Genomic DNA, 6000 nt, shown 5'->3' with positions numbered 1-6000 from the left:
TGACCACACCAATGTGGGCCAGAGTTTGCTTTCAGTCACACCCATGGAAGTCTGGGCGAGTCTGAATTTAATGCCTAATTTGACTTTGTGAATATTTGCAGCTTGCATATAAAGAAAAGATAGTCCAGGGAGGCAGCTGAAGTGAGTGTCACAAGGAAAATTTTTCCCTTTTGCTGTGAGCATCATTTAAGAAAAAGGCAAACGTATATCAGTGTCCTGGGCAGTCTTGATTAAGTCTAAAAAGTGCACGCTTTATCAGCACTTGAATTTCATATGGTAGGGCACCATTCAGTTACGCTACAGACCAGCACGTCTCTATATCGTGGTAACATTAAGATTCTAAGTTCCTGTGCCTGTGTTAGGTTTTGCTGGGTTACTTCTGCAGAAAGCCTACAGAAGTGGATGAAAATAGAAAGGTACGTGATGAAATAAACTTATATTCTCTATCCTTTCAGCTGTCATATGAGGCTGTGAACAGTTTTCTTGCCTCAAGTGGCCTGAAAAAGGAGGGTATCCAGGAAGAGGAGATGAAGGCCATGTTTTAAATGTATTAAGAAAGAAGTGCTAGAGCTTCAGTTTTCACACAAAGGCAAAGGCTTTCCTTTTTCCATTGATAGCTCTGTAGTTTCTTTTTCTTTTTCTTGAGATGGAGTCGCTTTCTGTCGCCCAGGCTGGATGCAGTGGCGCCATCTCGGCTCACTGCAAGCTCCGCCTCCCAGGTTCCCGCCATTCTCCTGCCTCAGCCTCCGGAGTAGCTGGGACTACAGGCGCCCGCCACCACGCCCGGCTAATTTTTTGTATTTTTAGTAGAGACGGGGTTTCACCATGTTAGCCAGGATGATCTCGATCTCCTGACCTCGTGATCCACCTGCCTCGGCCTCTCAAAGTGCAGGTGTGAGCCACCGCGCCCGGCCGATAGCTCTGTAGTTTCTGTTGAGTTACCCCTGAGTCAGAGTTGCACAAAGACCCAGTGAGGTCACCTGCTGTCGGATGGATGACTTGGGAGCTAGGAGTGACTGCATGGTACAAGTCTGTTCCATGAGAAACACTGAAGGAAAAAAGGAGTATGTGTCTCTGGATGGTGATTTTGTGATGCAGAGGAGGGGAGAAGGAAGGCTTGAGCCTGATGGGAGAGAAATCACATCACAGGAGCAAGATGGGGAAAAAGGAATTGGTCCAAGATCTCACTCTCGGCTGCCAAATGGCCATGGCAACAGAACCTTTTGCTTAGTATGACAGGAGCTGAACCAAGGTCCCTGGCACTCAGTGAGGGGTTGCCAAAGGAAGAATTGGAGGGTTCTGGGCATCTTAAGCACCAGGCTTGGAAAACACAGAGGAGAGCCAGCACCCATTGGCTGTGGGCCTGGAACCAAGGTAAGAAAAATAAAAAGACAAAATGAGCCTGGGTTGTGTGTGTCTGTGTCTGTCTTTGGGATGTGCAATTCTTTGGTAGAATAATAATGATCATCATGGGCACTCAGTATGTCTGAGGAAACAAGATGTTTTAAAGTGTACAATTCAGAGTCTAAGATTTTTACATTTATTAACTCATTTAATTCTTACAACCCTATAAGGGAGGTACTATTATAATATTCCTCATTGGTTAAATGGGGAAACTGAAGCAAAAAGAGTATAAATCACGCACAACTAGTAAGTGGAGCCCAGGCTGTCTGACTTACTGATTCCTGCCTCTTTATGATGTTGCCACATGTGGCCAGCTGAGCACCGGCACCAAAGAATACCTAGTTCCTAATCCCCAGATCTGTGAATGTTACTTTACATGGCAGAAGGGATTTTGCAGATGTGATCAAGTTAAAAGTATTGAGATGGGGAGATTATTCTGGATTATCCTGTAGTGTAAATGAATTTGTAGAGGGAGGCAGAGGGAGATTTGACTACAGAAGAGGAAGAGGGTGGTGGGATGTGAGGATGGAATCATGAACCAAGGAACGCAGGTGGCTTCTAGAAGGCAGAAAAGCCAAGGAGACGCATTCTTCCTTAGAGCCTCTAGGAGGAGCTAGGCTGGCCAACATCCTGATTTTTGCCTTGTCAGAGCCATATTGGACTCTGGCCTCTACAACTGTAAGATAATAAATTGATGTTGTTTTAAGTCACTCAATTTGTAGTAATTTTTTATAGCAGCCGTGGGAAACTCATACACTGTAATTCTCAAATCTTTTCACAGAAACACATGGAGACGATGTTCCCAGGGTGAACTTATGTTCATGGGCATACTCACATGTTGACACCCTTGACTTCCACCCAATTAAATAGTGTGTAGTGTTTGTGGATGAGCATGTGTGTGTGTGTATTTGATGAGGGCGAGGCATGATAAACACATGTTGTAAGTATGTGATTTAGTAGTATAAAAGATCTGAAAATTCATTTTTTAAGAGAATGTGAATATTAATCTAATACATCATTTTAAACCTTATTATTTTGACTCCACAAAAAATATTAACAAATATATCTATTTGTACCTACCATACCTGATGCCATGGTTTGAATATGGTTTATTCCCAACCAAACTCATGTTAAGGCCTGGTCTCAATGTGGCAGTGTTGGTAGGTGGTGTCTTTAAGTGGGAGTTGGGTCATTAAGATGGATTAATGTCTTTCTCATGAGACTGGGTTAGTTCTCAAGGGAATACATTAGTTTCTTCAAGAGTGAGTTGTCATAAAATGAGTTTGCTTCTTGTGTTTTTCCCTATTTTCACATACCCAGTTCCCCTTTCATTTCTCTGCCATCTTTTGATACAGCATGAGGCCCTCACCAGAAGCCATCAGATGCTGTCTCCCATTATTGAACTTCTCAGGCTGCAGAAATAAACCTCTTTTCTTTATAAATGACCTAGTCTCAGGTATTTTGTTATAGCAACACAAAACGGACTAAGACAAGGTAGCATTGAAGAATAAACCCATGTAAACCTTACTTGATTTTTTGGAGTAATATACATTATTATTTACTTTATTAGTTTGATTTGGTGATAATTAACTTCCACTGACACCCACAGAAATGTTCTCAGCATTATTTTTCACTCCAAAAAATGTAAAAATGTAAATGTAGATGGTCTACTCTACTTTATCTTTCCACGTCTTTCTTTCTTCTTTCTTTCTTTCTCTTTCTTTCTTTCTCTCTCTCTTTCTTCCCTCCCTCCCTTCCTTCCCGCCTTTCCTCTTTTCCTCTTTTCCTCCTTTCCTCCTCCTCCTCCTCCTTCTTCTTCTTCTTCCTCTTCTTCTTCTCCTCCTCCTTTCTTTCTTTCTTTTTCTTTCTCTCTCTCTCTCTCTTTCTTTCTTCTTTCTTTCTCTCCTTCCTTCCTTCCTACCTTCCTTCCTTCCTTCCTTTCTTTCATTTTTGAGGCAGGGTCTCACTTTATGAGCAAGGATGGAGTGCAGTGGTGCAACCTCTGAGCTCAATTGATCCTCCTGCCTCAGTCCCCTGAGTAGCTGGGACTATAGGTGTGGACCACCATGCCTGGCTAATTTTTGTATTGGTAGAGATGTGGTTTTGCCATGTTGGCCAGGCTGGTCTCAAACTCCTGGACTCAAGCAATCTACCCACCTTGGCCACCCAAAGTGCTAGGATTATAGGTGTGAGCTACTGCACCTGTCCTCTTGTCCTTTTCTTAATAAAGATGTATCCACAGTTAGAAGGATGAGGAAAAGGGACATAAAACCAAAATTCACAATTCCGTACATCAATCCCAGGTCACCATTAGAGATTGGGGTCCAGGGATGTTTTCATTTCGCCAGCATAAACTGTATCCTTTAGCTCTAATTCAGAGCTAAGATAATCAGAATGCAAGTGATGGGAAGTGGGGTTATGATTGGAATAACCTGGAATATTAATTGATAAAAACTGTAAATTTTGGTTCTATATTATTAATTGTAAAACACTAGCATTTTGTCAAACAGCCATGGACACAGACATCCAGTGTTCACTGGGATAGACAGGAAGGTACATTTCTCTTTTGCACATGCAACCAGGGTCCTATCATATTGTACAGGTTGGGTGTGCACACTTAAGGAACTACCTTCATTGTTTTTGCATTTTGGGATTCATGTTAGTTAAGATAATTTTTCAGAGGGGGCAGTTGAGAGTTGCAAAAAAAGTTTTCCTTTTTCCAATTTACACAAGGATGCCATATAGGCTAACAAGAGGCCATGAGGGCGTTTGCACAGACATGGTGGGAAAGGGCCAGTGGCAGAAAGCAATGGCCTTATCAAGGGATTTTTACCCAGAAGAGGTGAAGACAGCAACTGAAAAAAGGCAAGAAAGACACCTGTCATTGCGTATGAGCCTCATAAGTCCCAGTCTTAGTAGGACTACCTAGAATTCCTTTGTTAAAAATCACTGCAGTCATTTTTATGTAAGATGACTCATGTACATCACAGGGACGTGCTGATGCCTAATTGATATTAGTGTTAAGTGGATTCTTGTTTGTGTAATACTTTATTGATCATAAAAATTATCTTTAAGTGGAAAAACAATAATCCACAGAAGCAGTCAAACTATATAATAGAAGGATAAAAAATTTCTAAATACTTTTGCTAATTTTCCTTCCTAGTTAAACTTTATGCCAAGCAAACTTTCAACCTACTAGATTGTCACGGGGCCAAGTTAGTTGGCAACAAAATGTAAGTTGCCCACGTATATAATTGAGCTCTCCAACTATAACAAGTTCTCGTGTTTCATTTCACTCTTAGAAGGAATTGTGTGCAGTAAAGACTCATAATTTGTTCTATTGGAGGCTAAAAAGCTTGTCAGGTGGCAGTGATTTACTTGAATTAATCAAGAATGTACTAGTTTAAAAAAGTGATTTTTAAGTCTTTATAAATCTCCAAATTAACACTGAATAAAGAAATGTAGAACATATAAAAGGAAATAAAAATGTTGGATTCTTTTCTTTTTCTTCCTTTTTTTTTTGAGACAGAGTTTTGCTCTTGTTGCCCGGGCTGGAGTGCAGTGGCACCATCTCGGCTCACTGCATCCCCTGCCTCCCAGGTTCAAGGGATTCTCTTGCCTTAGCCTCCCAAAGTAGCTGGGATTACAGGCATGCACCACCAGGCCTGGCTAATTTTTGTATTTTTAGTAGAGACAGTGTTTCACCATGTTGGCTAGGCTGGTCTCGAACTCCTGACCTCAAGTGATCTGCCCTCCTTGGCCTCCCAAACTGCTGGGATTACAGGTGTGAGCTACTGCACCCAGCCTAAAAATGTTGGATTCTATCCACAATGGAAATCTCTTCCCAGAATTAATCTCTCCTTTTCCTACCCTCCCATATTTCCTTGTATCTCTGTAATGGCAATGATCACAGTTTGTCTTATAATCCATGCTATGTTGCACATGTGCCTGATTCCTCTAAGGAGTAATGAGGAGTGATGAAGACTAAAGATTATTTTAAAAATTCTAATATTCTCTAAATTACACAGTAGAATGTTTAGTTCATAATAGATGTTAAATAATAATTCTATGCATTATAGTTGGCAATCATGTCTATGGGTATAAATTTATTCTAATCATGTTGAAAATATCAATATTTCAAAGCTGTCTTGAACCTTATTAAAATGATGTTTTAAAATGTAGATTTTATTATTCAATTATGAATATTATTCATACTTATATTATGATTCAATTATATATAATTTAATTATGGTGAGGCCAACAGATCAGGAGACAACTGCCAGACTGCCATTGTAAAGATAGTTATTGCTCACAGCTCCTGGTGGAGGGGGCATGCCACACCATTCAGGGCCACATGGGGGAGCACCAGGGCAAGTCAGGAGGCAGAAGGGGTGAGGGGAATAGTGGGTGAGAACGTTTTTCCTGGTTTCCCTGCCTGGGTGGGCTAAGCAGGCTTAGGATTGGCTAGTTTGAATAATTCCAGTGAGCTCTGGGGTGGAGGGACTGTGTCTGGTTGTCTGGTATTTGGCCCTGGGGTGATTAGGGCAGGGGAGCAGTGGCCTGAATCTGAGGGCCCTATGACAGATGCTAAAGGAG

This window comes from Pongo abelii, chromosome 11 (genome assembly GCF_028885655.2).
Source record: "Pongo abelii isolate AG06213 chromosome 11, NHGRI_mPonAbe1-v2.0_pri, whole genome shotgun sequence".
Lineage (NCBI taxonomy): Eukaryota > Metazoa > Chordata > Mammalia > Primates > Hominidae > Pongo > Pongo abelii.
Note: the sequence above shows the minus strand (reverse complement) of the source record.